General features: G+C 28.8%; 1 protein-coding gene and 1 long non-coding RNA gene across 2 annotated transcripts in view; one reads left to right on the forward strand and one right to left on the reverse strand.

Moving 5' to 3' along the window:
* The window catches only part of LOC410741 (proton-coupled amino acid transporter-like protein pathetic), a 35,247-nt gene that overhangs the window by 15,181 nt on the left and 5,227 nt on the right, over nucleotides 1-14,839 (reverse strand). The window lies entirely within an intron of this gene.
* LOC100578082 lies at nucleotides 4,189-7,909 on the forward strand. The gene is made up of 4 exons (XR_003304386.1): nucleotides 4,189-5,671; nucleotides 6,327-6,479; nucleotides 6,555-6,855; nucleotides 7,026-7,909. It is a non-coding gene; the product is annotated as an uncharacterized LOC100578082 (long non-coding RNA).

The following is a 14,839-nucleotide window of genomic DNA, read 5'->3' on the forward strand; positions in this document are numbered from 1 at the left end:
GATTGATAAACGCATTGGCGTCACATCTGTGGCCACTGTATTGAAAAAAAAAAATGAGTATTCTAATTGGAAACGGTGCGATAATTATCGATCCTTTTTTTTTTTTTCTTTTAGTTTGATCAGATGGACGATATGTTTGTTTGGTGTATGACGATGATGAACGAGAATGTCGGAATTTTAATTAGGATAGTTTAAAATTTTTGAATTTTATTGATGTTACATATCTACGTATCTACGTAGTACAAGTTAGAAATTATTATTGTATATATATATATATTTTTATATTCCATACACAACCGAGAATAATAATTTCTTATAATAATAGGTAGATGGTGATGAAATTCGCGTTTATAAATCGAACGAAATAACGAGCTTATATTTCTGTGAATGCGATGTGTTTATATATATATATACGTTTACGTATTGAGAAATATGAGGTGAACGTATAGATAGAAACTATAAATTATAAACTGAATAATTCCATTTCATAATTTCGCGCCGGTTTAAAATTGGCGGAGGCGCCGCTCAATTTGTTGATGCGTTCAAACGTCGAGAAATTTTGACGTGTCGCGCGATCGTTTTTATTATCTATTTCCGACGAAGAATACGTAAAAATTCGAAACGTGTTTCTTCGGATCGATATTTTTTTTCCCCCGAGAAGAATTATGTGTCACATCTCGTAAAAATCTAAGTCAGTTACGCAAAGACGGATTATGGCGAATATTATTTGGCAAGGAGAGCGTGTTAATATGTTTATTCAAGATTTTTTTCGTATTCAAGATCCAATATGTTACGTTGCATATTATATATGGAGTTTTAGAAAAATAGATATTAGTCACGATATTTAGAAAATTATCGCAAATATATATGCTAATAATTTATTTATTTATATATATTATTTTATTATTTTATTATTTATTATTTATTATTTATATATATATTATTAATATAACATTGTTAATGTTAAAATTAAGAAATTGTGTGAATTCTTTCCATTAGTTGTGATTATATTTTGAATCTTTTTCTACAGCTCGAGCTATTTATATATATATTTTTAGAAAAATAGATATTGGTTACAATATTTAGAAAATTATCGCAAATATATATGCTAATAATTTATTTATTTATATATATTATTTTATTATTTATTATTTTATTTATTATTTTATTATTTATTATTTTATTATTTATTATTTTATTATTTATTATTTTATTTATTATTTTATTTATTATTTCATTATTTATTATTTTATTTATTATTTTATTATTTATATATATATATTATTAATATAACATATTTGTTAATTTTAAAATTAAGAAATTGTGTGAATTCTTTCCATTAGTTGTGATTATATTGAATCTTTTTCTACAGCTCGAGCAATTTATATATATTTTTAGAAAAATAGATATTAGTCACACAATATTTAGAAAATTATCGCAAATATACATGCTAATAATTTATTTCAACATTGTTAACGTTTAAATTAAGAAATTGCGTGAATTCTTTCCATTAATTGTGATTATATTCTGAATCTTTTTCTACAGCTCGAGCAATTTATATATATTTTTAGAAAAATAGATATTAATCACAATATTTAAAAAATTATCGCAAATATATATGTTAATAATTTATTTCAACATTGTTAACGTTGAAATTAAAAAATTGTGTGAATTCTTTCCATTAATTGTGATTATATTGAATCTTTTTCTACAGCTCGAGCTATTTATATATATATTTTTAGAAAAATAGATATTGGTCACAATATTTAGAAAATTATCGCAAATATACATGCTAATAATTTATTTATTTATATATATTATTTTATTATTTTATTATTTATTATTTTATTTATTATTTTATTATTTATTATTTTATTTATTATTTTATTATTTATATATATATTATTAATATAACATATTTGTTAATTTTAAAATTAAGAAATTGTGTGAATTCTTTCCATTAGTTGTGATTATATTGAATCTTTTTCTACAGCTCGAGCTATTTATATATATATTTTTAGAAAAATAGATATTCGTCAGAATATTTAGAAAATTATCGCAAATATACATGCTAATAATTTATTTCAATATTGTTAACGTTTAAATTAAGAAATTGCAAAATGTGAATTCTTTCCATTAGTTGTGATTATATTGAATCTTTTACTGCAGCTCGAGTAATTTATATATATTTTTGTATAAGAAAAGAAATCTTTTTTTTTTTTTTTAAAGGAAATTATATAGACAGTCATAGTATTGAATATCTTCATGAAATGATAGCAAGCATTTAATGGTAGCACCCTTTACACGAGCACTTAGTTCGTTTAGTTGTGAATAGTATCAATGTTCCTGTTATTGCAAATGGAACAATTGCAAATGGCACTTCGCAAATGGACTCAATATTATTCGTGATACTCCACTCCATAGGATCTCTCGTTTTATTCACTTAAGCATAAGTAACGTTAATTTTTCTTTGATTATGAATAATGACACAAACTTCCTTTTTCTTCTTTTCTTCCTCTACGATTTAGATTCATATATGTATATTAATAAAATAAACGATGATTGTAAAAGAAAAAAATTTTAAAATTGTAAAAATAAAAAATTTGATCAATACATTTCGTACGTGTTTAAAAATTTAATTTAAATAAGAATGGTTAGGTTGTATCGAGTTTCTATAAAAAAAGAAAAAAAAAAAAATATCAGATATTTGGGATCTAAATTTAATCTCGTACAAGTCAAGTGGAAACAATCGCAAGCGGTCTGACATTTTAGCTCATGCAGTGGAAAGATATTAAAGTCATCGTGAATCTATAGAATTATTTTTATTGAGGGTCAGAAATGCTATGGTTTAAAGATATTCCGAGGAATTTGTGGCGAGATATTCTGAAAATAGAATTTTCACCGCACTTACATCCTGCGCCGTCTATGTTGCTTCACTTCGGTCTCCACAATGTACTCGTCGAAAGACACTTTCCATTTGCAAAATTTGCAAAAATATCTCGAGATATAATTTATAAATTATTGAAAAATGTATATACTTTTGATCGAAACTAGTTATTTTAAATTTTTGATTAGAATCAAAATTATTGTGATATGTGAAGATTAAGTGAGAAAGAAAAAAATATTAATTTTAAAAAGTTAATTTTGTTTAAATGTAAAGTATTGTTTCAATTATAATTTTAAATATCAAAATTGAGGAAATAATGAATGATTTTCAAAGATGAATGATTAAGTTAGAAGAAGTAGTGTTATGATCTTAAAAGATATTATTCTTACCACTAGATATATTATCAAACTAGTCAAAATGATGGATTTCAGATTTATTTTTGTAATGTTAAAGATGGGCAGATACTTTTGGCAAAATAATGGAGTCTATTTTGTTTGGATTATATCATATTATTACATTTTAAATTGTATATATTTATATGAATACAAAATCCGAAGAATAAATCAATTTATCTTGTCAATATTTATTTTATCATAGATTTGCTAAAACTTAGATACGTTTATTAGACGTCTAATAAAATATTATGTAACGTTTATTAGCGTTCTATATATAATTCTCAAAAGTGGATTATTTGAAAATAGCTAATAAAGTTTACTTTGATAGAATTTGATAGAAAAGAAAAATAAATAAAAAGTTCTAATCTCAACAAATTTGATATAGAAATTCTGTAAACGAGAACTCTATTGAATGTTTCATAAATTGTATAAATCAAGTTTCAATAGTAATATTAAAAAGAGGGAAAGAAGTCAATTAACAGGAAACATGAATAAGTTTGTTTAAGTTTTTGTTAAAACGATGAAGTTAATTATTTTCTAAAAAATATGTTTATATAAATAATTCTCTTATATTATTCTTATTCTATTACATTTGATTTTTATTATTAATTTTTAAAATATTTCTAACATTAAAAAAAGAAAGAGAAAGATTTTTGTTTAAAGGAATCATTGAATAGATCTAAAATATTAAAATAATAAATAGTAAATGTACATTTTTATAGTAAATTGATAATTATTACATTTGATAATCTAATCTTTAATCTGTTAAATATTATTTAATTTGTAATTGTTAAATTCATAATTTTATTCTTAATATTATGAAACACTCTGATCAACATAGCATAATACTAAAACAAATTTCAAGAAAACACGAAAATTTTAAAACAAATATGCTTTTTCAATTCGAAGAAAATAATCTTAATTACTAGTTATATTTTAAAAATAGTATCTACTTAATTATTTAACGAGTTATCATAACGATAATAACATGATAATGTATACTTCTACGTATATTCCTGAACATAACCAATGCTATCAAAAGCTCACGTTATTTTGCAAAGTTCTTTGTTATTAAATAAGAACTCGTAAATATTTAACGACACTATAAAAATCAATTGTGGCGCTCTCACACCTCTCGAATTCGCAAGTTGGATTATATCGTACATGCTCGTGAAACGTTGGCACGCATTGCAAGATTATTTTAATCATGGCGCCACAATGAGAGCGTCATTTCACAAGCATGATATTTCTTTTTTTAGTTTGTGTTTTTCTAATTTAAAATTTTCTTGAAAATTTATATAAACTTGACGGTTTTCACATCATATATAAAAAATAATATTATAAATTTTTAGTGACAAGTGATACAAGTATTGCAATACGTATAAATATTTTTGATAGTGGTGCAAATCAACACATGTGCTTTGATTTGATTGAATTAACAAAAGAATCTTAAATCTGAATTAAATCTTTTATAGACTACATATATACATATGAAAAATTTTATAATTTTTCAAATATTTTACATATATTCATATTTATTCATACAAGAATCAACCTAACCTAAACAAAAAAAAAAAGAAAAAGAAAAGAGAAGCATTTACTATCCAAACACAGGAAGAGGCCGATAAACTGTACCAAGTATTCAAACAAACCGGAAAGTAAACTATTTCATTGTTCTCCGATCGTTCGATATTAAGTATAAATCACAAATGAAAGCTAAAATCGTACAGCAGCCATGCGGAAGCTTCTAATCGTTTGCTGTTCTGTAATTATTTGTACAATTGCACGATAACACAATGTAAGGATAATGCATGTCTGTCGTGTTATCTCAACTTATGACGTATTTCTTGGTGCATATGTTAATGTTAATGATAGAATGACCGTGGTTGATTAGACTGCAAGGCCTTGGTCGCGTTGATCCCTCTTTCGATATATAAACGTATCTCACTTACTAGCCCCGTGTCGCCCTCTATCGTTATATTCCTACATGAATGATTATGAAGCCCAGCAATACTTTGCTGGATCAACATTTCGATGCTTCCCGTTAATGTGTGCTTCATTATAACGATCTTTCGCTTCCTGCGACGTAATAACATTCAACGACACAGCATGCGTCTTTATGAAGTCATTAAAATATATCACCGATGGGTATGCTTCTCTTGAATGAATATACGAGATTGGGATTTAATGGATACTTTAATTAGATTGTGATTCAGTTACGTTGAAATATAATTGAGAAGATTGTTCGAACGTCTCATTGATATCGAAGGAATTTAATTGAGATTTTTATTTAATACGTAGATTGAAATATATGGATTGTTGGAAAAGAAATTACGTATGTAATTATTGGAATCAATGAAGATGGTGGAAGAATGAAAACTTTGAAAAGGTTAGTTTATATCTCTATAATTACTGAAATATTTTTTCATATATAATTATATACGTCATTTTATACGAATAAAATTTGCTATATCATCATTGAAACCAAATATGTGACGGCGCTAACAATAAACATTATGTCTCGTTAATGTTTATTTGAAAATGGTTGACCAATTCCCGATTAAATATGTAGCGGCATTTTTATAATTCAATCAGAACGTTTATAATGAAAGGGATGTAATTCAGTTCCATGATTTACGATAACGATCTGGTAACAGCATAGTCACGATCCAATTATAATAATCTTTTCGTATTATTATTCGCTACTATTCGTATCAATACCATAAAATATATCAAATTCATTTACATTAAATCCATCTAACATTTAACGACAATATGTATAGGCAGCCTATAATCACGTCGTCATGAAATAATTAAAATCTCGATCGAAAATATGCCTAAAAATATAAATCACCATCCATTCTTGTCTACAAATTAGAAAAAAAAGAACATGGATCGATGAAAAATTTATAATTGTGAACAAGAAATGTGCCATAAATAATTGCTAAAAATTGGAATAAATTAGAAAACAGAAAGTAAAAGAGCATTTTCATTCTGTAATATTGAATTATAACTATAATTAAATGAAATATTTTTCTTATCAGGTAAATCAAAACTGAACGAGCTAACCTAACCTTTTCTATATTCCTCGCTACGTGAAAGTCATCCACTCACTTTATACCTCCTCCTTGCAGTTAAAATATAAAAGAGGATATAAAAGAGTAAGTGGTAATCAAGAAAGACTCAAATTCAACTAAGTAACATGAGTTTTTTTTTTTTTAGAAAAAAATTTTGTATCAGATCTTTCATATCTTAATTGAATTTATTGACAGGTCCTTAAAACGTATGAATTTTCATCATATTTATTAACGTGCAATGACCAACTGATCTATTGTTGTAATCTATCGACTGTAAGAAACGTCCCACTTTTACATTCAATTAATATGTAATTAATATACAAATCTTGAGGTCGTATGTCAACAAACTAGTCATTCCATTGGAACGCGTCCAAATATAAATCGAGCAAAGTTTCAAACGATTAAGCAAGAATAGTAGCCATCATTTCTTCGTTCATTCCATTGAATGAAATTGTGGGCCCGATTAAAGGACTTGTCTCGAGGTCCCAGATTCGAGGTGAATCCGTTTGTTGAAATCAGTATAGTTCAATGACGAATTCTCTCGTCCAGTTCTTCACTGGTCCACGCGCGCACGGTTGTTTTATTATACGAGAATCAACCGTGGCCAGCGCAGTACATAACAAATTAACAAATCTGAGAGTAACGTCACATCCTCATCTGTTGCAGCATAACGCGGGCGCGATCATGCGTGGGACGGCTGCGCACACTCTTTCTACATCTGCCCCTGAATTATCAGCTACATTAAACAGATAGGGCGATGAATCGTTGCTGTTGCTGATATTTCTGCCCCGCAACAGCATTGACCTTCTTGATTTAATCGCGTGCTTTTTGCCAGACATGAAGGCGAGGCCGTCATGCTCTTAAGCTGGATTTACACGTGCGTTAGTTTATGTATTGTGCAAAGCTGAAGAAAAATTACATCCGGAATGGAACGGAGACAAGAATACTTTGCCCAATCTGGCTAATATGTATATTTACTTAGATGAGTGAATATTTCAAAAAGAGAAGGATTGACTAATTTGAATGAATTGATTTTTTAAACGGATTATTTAATTAATTGCTGAAAGAAATTTAATATTTAAACAATTTTTTATCTATTTTTCAAAGATGCAACGTAAATATAACTTGTTTAATGGACTTTGATTTAATAAGAATAAAAATAAAACAAATTTGATAAAAATTTCATATATTCGCAATATGTATTTGCAATAAAATTGATTTGTAATACGAATTGATTGCAACAGTAGATATACTGTTATTTAGCTATAAGAAATTCATGATATTGCAAATTTAAATATTACAAGATTGGTCTTAATAATTACGAAAAAGTGAATAATGTTACAACACATTGTTCAAGTTTATAAATGAATGATGACATTCAGTTTTATCTTTTCTAACACAAATTGCTTATCTAATCTCAAGTAAACCATATGTGTATGTTCTATAAACTTTCCGTCATTTCTATGTAAATTTAATCAGAATAACAAGGAAATTTTTTTACAATAAAGATAAAAATGAATTTATTCAAAGACTGGATCAGTTTTATTTTTAAATGGTTAAAATATGTGCATTTTTTTTATGTTTTATTATGACATATGTTGTATAAATTACTTTTTTTGAAATTATTTTTTTTTTTAAGTTCTCGTTATTTAAGTTTACTATTTGCAATTATAATATTGTAAAATGATAAATATCTCAAAAATACAAGGATAAATCTTGATGCTATTGGATCATAAAATAAAAATTAAAAACTTTATATTTCAAAAATATAATTTTGTTTATTAAATAAAGTTATTTTTTATATAATCAAAATTTAATTTTAATAATAATTGCAAGCATAATATTGATAACAAAAATTTGCCAATTAGAAAATTTGCCATTCAGAAAAATTTTGCAAAGATATTTCATGTAATCTGTATTATCTTTCCTCTTTCGAATAAATTAATTGCAAAACCAGGTGATAAATTAAGCAATTCATTACATAACATAGTTTCCTGCATTACAGTTATCCGTAGACACAACTGTTCATACAGAATAAGGCATAATGCATATCTTTCTAAAAGTTTGTACACAACGTCAAGCTTATCATCTATATAAAATGTGCCAGTTTATCAGATAACGATATGTCTATATCATTTTTATCACTCGCCTGTATTTCCCTTCGTGAACATAACCAATCAATTCAATATTCACTATTATACTATAATCACTAACGTTATCTTAATATGCGATTCGGTTTTTTATCATAGTCAAAATATTCTCGAAGCTTAACCGATATATCAATTTGATTAATTTTTGCTCGACAATCGGCTAAATATTCCATAACAAATTATTAAAGTAATAATCGGTGAAATAAAATATACATAATTTCGTATAAAAATAAAATATACATAATACGTATAAAAGTGCAATAAAATTTTGAAAAAGTATGAATTAATATCATCCAGAGATTAAAAGTATCTAGATTAATTATAGCGTAATCAACTTTATATGTAGTTGAATGAAATACACGAACGATGTATGACGATAGAGAGTGAATGCCTGCACGGTTCAATTGGCAAATCGATCGACGATATTTATGAAATTACCCTATACATAAATCGCTCGTGAATAGAAAGATAGTCTCGAGACTCGTTCGCGTGATTTCTACTTCTAGGAGAACAGTGAACCCAACGATCGAACACGATGTTGTCAGGCCTGACGCACACGTGTCGCGACGTTCTTATGCCGCGTTCACACTGCTTATTCGCGAACAGTTCCTGAACAGCCAATGAATTTTCAACAAAAAAGAAAATAGTGTAATGTGAACATGGCATTATAGCGTCTCGGGTTATCATATACGACATTAATTTCGCTACTGAATCTCAAGACGCAAATGCGTTTATAAACTAGTTAGCATTGACCTTTTTAATTTGATTACGATGAATAAATCCAACAAAAAGAAACCATTTCTACGATTGCATCATCCTCTTAGGACGTATCGACACGTATCGTAAGTGATTCTAATAACTGATTTTTATTAATTTACAAATTATAAATATTATTTCTATTGTATATATTGGAATTTTTGATTACATTTTTGCAATAATGTAATCAATTTAATTCTATAATCGTTTACAGTAATGAGTCAGATACATTATTTATTTTATATTCAATTTATTTTCCTTTTGTTTTCTTTTACATTTTTTCCTCTTTATCAATTTATTATTCTATCTTCGTTGCGTTCAATTGTTAATAACGTGGAAAATTAACACGATTTCATATATATATAAATTGGCAATGACTCATAACGAATTATATCGCGAAAGTTATCAATGATCCACTATAAAGTTTATACATTGTGCGAAACTAGTGGCCACGTAAGATGGCCTCTTTGTTTCTTGACGCGTGGGTGCATACGGTATCCATATTAGAAACATATTTCAATTTTTTCTGAACAAATTATATATAAATATATATATATATATATATATATATATATATATATATATATATATATATAGCTTTCACATGAAGTAAAATCTTGATGTTTCACACCAAATTAAATATCTCTTCTATTCAAGGAGATATTCTCTTTTTTTTTTAAATGTACAGAAAAAGATTAGAAAGAGATTTCTTTTCTAATCTTTTCTAATCGATCGTATCATATTTTTTCAACTTCTACAAGTATTTAAGAGATAATATATATCTATTCCAATCATGTATTTAAACACATATCACACGAGTTTATTTTATCTGAATTATAATACATTTCGATCAATTCTAATCTCGTTCACAATATCTATGGAGTGTTAAAACTAATCGTTCCACTATGTTCACCACGTTGCTCTACGCAACGCGTGTTCCGCATATTGTGCTTCTTCAAGTCCACGAACTCCAAACGTTGCATACATATTTGCATGTACATCCTTGTTCAAAAGTCTCAAAACGAATATACTTATTTCTTATTCGCGTATCGTATATAATCATGTAATCTAACGACACAATGTGATTATGCCTGTATCGCGTCACCGTACACGTATAAAATTACACAAATTTTTTTATACGATTAAAATTCATGCGATATCATGTATATATCAAGAGACAAAGCGTATTTTGACAAAAACTTTTGAACAAGAGTGTAGCATAAGAGTATAGTACATATATCTACTCGCGTGACTTCTGCTATTTTCAGATCGGTGAACTCGCCCTAGTCGGCAATCGAACATAACCTTTCTTTCTTTCACTCTTGATATACAATATTCCACTCTTCGTGGAAAACGATCACGTGTACCTTGCAGTTATGTTAATACAAATAGGAGAATAACGTGATTACTTTGAGTAACGTTCAAATTTTCTTAAAAAATATTTTGAAATATTTACTCGATAAAAAAGAATCAGATTGATGATACTTTGGAAAAATCTGTGATATTAGGGAAGGCAAAAAAAATCTCTTTATTTCTTTTCTAAGAAAACGATTAAAGGACGAATTATCCCTTCGGTGTCCACTATCTGAATCTCTATCTATATAATAAAATTATATACTTGGATTACGTCTAGACACGCACACAGAAGCAGGATGAATCATTTAGCGCCGTGGAAAATTTATATAGAAGCATAAATTATCTAACCTTAGCATGCATCGCATGGGTATTAAAGAAGCCAGTGTCTGCCTCGATTCACGTAACATGAATCATCTATAAAATTACCAAAGTAAAAATTCTAATTCGAAATTAAATATACACGTTGTTTGATTCTGTTTTAGTGAAACAGATCATAAAATTCTAATGTTTCTTACCAATTAAAGATTTTATCATTGGTGCTACTTATTTTTTTTCTTCTTAAAACTGGATCAGACGGTTTGTGGCAAAGTGTACCGGAAGTGCGAGAACTGAAGTGAAACACATTTTGTTTGAGAAACTCATTTTAAAATGAATTCTCTCTTAATACACGATTATGTTTTCATCAAGATATCAAAGTGAAATGCTGAAGTGCGTGGGTCATCGATGACTCATATAATGCAAGAGGAAGGCGAACTTTCTTTTGAACGGATCTCCATTTTCCGCTTTATGAATTCAACGAATTCGAATGGCATGAAATTAATATTTGTACTGTTAAAGTGCAATCTATCGACTTTGCAAAGAGTATTTAATTGCAATTAAAAAATAAAATTTATTTTTATAGAAATTTCAATGTTCACGAAAAAATTATAAAATGTTCCCAAAAAGCGAACAGAATTTTGGAGGCATCGTTGGAAGATAAAAAGTGATTCTTGGAACTTGTGAATGATTGTAAAGAAGAAGATTCTTGAAAAGGACGGGGAAAAAAAAAATATATATGACATAGATATTTTATTATTCGGCTCGTGAAGAAACAGAAATTTATGTGTTACATTACTATGGTTATTATCGTTCTAAACAGGAAGCGATAAAAAAAATCAGACATTTTATTTTGTTTTATTTTTTTTTTTTTAATCAAAATCGATCAATGTCATGCATTAACTTGATCGGAAAAGATGAAACGAAGAGGAAATTGATCTTTGATCACTTAAATGATCTGGATTTAAAATTACAAAAAATTTAATCGAAGTCATGGACACAATAAGTAATCATTGAACCAGATACTTCGAATAAGCTAAGTACACGCATACAAGTATAAGTAAGTATGCACTTGACCGACTTTTCAAAAGTGAAAAAAATTTCTCAACATCCGATTTAATGTTTGTCGTCTACATCCGTAATTTTTTTAAGCTATTAATATGATAGAAAGTGTATTGAGAAGCAGATAATGATACGTGAACATCGAACAAAAGAAAATTTCTGTTGATTTTATTATTGAATTATCCATTTTATTATGAAATCCAAAGAAAACGAGTTTCGAGGCAACCCCATTCGAAAATAACGTTTTTTGTATTCTGAAATGAAACTCGATACTATAATTCGATATTTCAATTAAAAAATGATTACGAAAGACAAATTTCCATTTCAATATAAAGATTCAAAAGAATTAAATAAATATATTTTTATTTTTCGAAAAAAAAAAATAAATTAAACGATTATTTTTCAAGAATTAATTATAAAAATCGATGTAATCGGAATAAAAAATAAAAAAAAAAACTCGAGAAAGGATACAAGTTAACTGTTTCAAGAACTGCATTGAACGATCGAAATTGTATACCGTAACAAATGACTCCATTAATTTCATAACAGGAACCCGCCGCCGCGGATAGTTCCGTTAATTAATCTATTTATCAGCCACGGTTAATCCAAACCGTATCATTAATTCCGCTTCTGAAAATCCTCCTTTCCCTTCGCTAATTCGATTTCCATTCGAGTTTTGCGCCGAGTTTGCAGGAGGAAGGATTTGTCGGAGGCAAGGACGTTCCGCTCGAAGCATCTTGGATCAATGGAAAACCGATGTCTGCCGTCTCCATTCACATGGTAATTAAATTCCCGGAAGATGGACACACGCGGGAAACACACGCGGTTGACCGATCCATTACCGGTCGGAACACGGTTGGTAAAGAAGGAAAGAAAAAAAAAAGTCGTTTCGAAATAGGAAAAAAAAAAAAAAAAAAAAAAAGGAAGGGAAAAGGCCGTTCCGGAATGGAACGGAAAGGTGGGAATCGATGGAGGACGTTGAGGTTAGGAATAGCGATGAAGGAGCACCGAGCGATAGAGAGTGAGGGAAGAAGGGTGGGGAGGGAGAAGAGAGAGAGAAAGATAGAGAGAGAGCAAGAAGGAGCGCGAAAGGGAGACGGGAGTGGGGAGGAAAGGTGTCCAACGACGAGGAAATTTCCATGACGTAGCCGCGCGCATATTGTGGTCGCCATGACTTCGAAGCACGCGTCATTGTCGGTCACCAATTGGCCGAAACTCGTTCAATTTCGGATGGATCGGGTTCTGGCAAACTAGTTTTCTGTTACGAAACAAAAGGGTCGAAGGCCCAGCCAATTCTCTTTTCGTTCATGAATCCCCCCCTCCTCTCTCTTTCCTCGTTACTTTTTCTTTTTTTCTTCGCAAGTTTATGCGAGATAGGAGGATGGTCGGAGCGACGAGAGGCGAAGAATGTTTCGCGTGAATAACGAGGGAACACGGATGGATGGAGCGTAGTGAGAGTCCGCTGAAAGGCTCTTTTACATCGAGCGCAGGTTTCTCCGAAATCCTTTGCAGGAGAAATCTTTCTTCCCACCCAGCCCCTTTGTTCCGGCACAGGCTTGGCAATCCCACGTTACATGGGGAAACGTAACCGGTGGATGCTCTCTGTTTAGCGGCGAATTTTTTTTGCGCAGTAGCTGATTTTCTCCCCTCGCGCGCTTGATGAATGTTTTGAATTTGAAATGGAGTACATTGTTGTAGGGGATTTTTTTTTTTTTTGAACAATCGGCATTTAGCATTTCTCGTTGGCATTTGAATTATTCGAGGATAATACTTGGAAATAAATAAGTGAAGTTTATTTATTTTTTGTAAAGAGTCTTTTATCAATTTCATTATATTTATCGAGGTTTTGGCGGTTTCGTTGATATTTATTTTTTAACTTTTTCGCTTAAAGTTGGATATGCTTGCGATATAATTTTGATTAAAAAGTCTATCCTTATCGGAAGAAATTGAAATTTTCCTTCACATAGATATATATATGTATTTGTACACGTGTAATTTTCTATTTGTGTCGAAAATATGTCAAATATGACATGCACATAGGAGTTGTCTTACGAGTCACGTTATTTATCAGCGGTTATTTCTTAATTTGGAATTATTAACGGAAATTCTTTAATTTGTTTAAAATTAAACGAACATTAATGACAAACGAACGACGATACGACGTTTCAAAAGATATTTCGCAATTGCTAATATTCGTGCAATAATACCGAGAGATACTCGTTGTTTAAATTAAATAATTGATTCTTATCAGAATTAATCTCGTCCAATTGTTTTTTTTTTTAAATAAATTACAAAATCGTCTGAAATGAGAGGAAAAATCAGACAGAAAGAAATAAAAAAAAAATTTCCACGATACAAACGATTATATTATATCCACCAACGTGTTAAACGTATTACATAAAAAAAATGTTTATTTTATCACTGCTCGAAGAATGTAATTTTTCATTAAATCTCGTATCGTAACAATTAATCCTTTAAACAATGATAATAAAACTCGCAATTTTTTTCACTTATCAGAGGTATATAATTGCTTTTATAATTATTATTATCATCGTTATTTTTCCAAGTATTTTTTTTTTTTTTTATAAATGATTCACTTTGAAATCTTTGATTGACAACGATATTTTTCCATATTTTTCTTTCTGCTCGTAGATAAAATTTTTTTTTTTTTTTTGAGGGGATAGGATAAATTTATTTAAAACGGATCGAAGAACATCGTGTCGTGTATTCTAACTCGACGGTTCATCGATCAGACGGTTCAACGCGTTTACAAAAGAAGTCAACGTTCAGTAACCGAGTCGCATATAGAAAACTATTCATTCGTCGATAATCGATCGGGGT

The sequence above is a fragment of the Apis mellifera genome, linkage group LG1 (assembly GCF_003254395.2).
Source record: "Apis mellifera strain DH4 linkage group LG1, Amel_HAv3.1, whole genome shotgun sequence".
NCBI classification, from domain to species: Eukaryota; Metazoa; Arthropoda; class Insecta; order Hymenoptera; family Apidae; genus Apis; species Apis mellifera.